Raw genomic sequence first — 646 nt, forward strand, 5'->3', positions numbered from 1 at the left:
CCCCCCCCCCCGCCCCCTGTCCCAGTCCCCAGTGCTCGACAATTATGTTCCTTTCTTACGTGCTTCGTGTACAGCCACGTGGGCAGGGCCTTGTCTGTCTGACTACTGTGTCTCGGGTGTTCAGGGTAGCACCCTGCTGGGAAGGTGTTCTAAGCGTTTGTTAAATGTCCGACATTTATGTGCGACAGACATTGTGGTACATGCCTTACAGGGGAAGTCAGTGCTTGTGCGTAATGGGATGGGCGATGGGACTCGGGTGGGGGAGGGGGAGGGGTGGAGAAAGGGATGAGGCAGGGGTATTACCACACAGCACACGCAGATTGAAGTGCTATGCGCATATTCTAGCCCAAATCTGCCCCGTAGTGGTCGTTTCTCCACGGAATAATCACTAATCAAGGACAGGCAACAGAGCCACTCAGTACTTACGGGCCAAGAGCATAAAGTTCTACTTGGGGGTAGAGGCCTGGTGTGGGGTTGGAGAGATGGTTCAGCCATTAAGAGCATTTACTGCAGCTGGCTGCTGGTGGAACAGGCCTTTAAAGCCAGCGATTGGGAGGCAGAGGCAGGCAGATCTCTGAGTCTGAGGCCAGTCTAGTCTACAGAGGAAGTTTCAGAACAGCCAGGGCTACACAGAGAAACCTTGTCT

The 646-nt window shown here is 54.2% G+C and overlaps 1 protein-coding gene across 1 annotated transcript in view; it reads right to left on the reverse strand.

Annotated features, from left to right (window-relative positions):
• Positions 1 to 78, reverse strand: part of Syce3 (synaptonemal complex central element protein 3) — a 25,774-nt gene extending 25,696 nt beyond the window's left edge. Inside the window, exon 1 of the mRNA XM_031358489.1 lies at positions 60 to 78. The gene's annotated coding sequence lies outside the window, so the exon portion shown is untranslated. The remainder of the gene's footprint in view (positions 1 to 59) is intronic.
• Positions 79 to 646: the final 568 nt, after the last annotated feature.

The sequence above is a fragment of the Mastomys coucha genome, unplaced genomic scaffold (assembly GCF_008632895.1).
Source record: "Mastomys coucha isolate ucsf_1 unplaced genomic scaffold, UCSF_Mcou_1 pScaffold11, whole genome shotgun sequence".
NCBI lineage: Eukaryota > Metazoa > Chordata > Mammalia > Rodentia > Muridae > Mastomys > Mastomys coucha.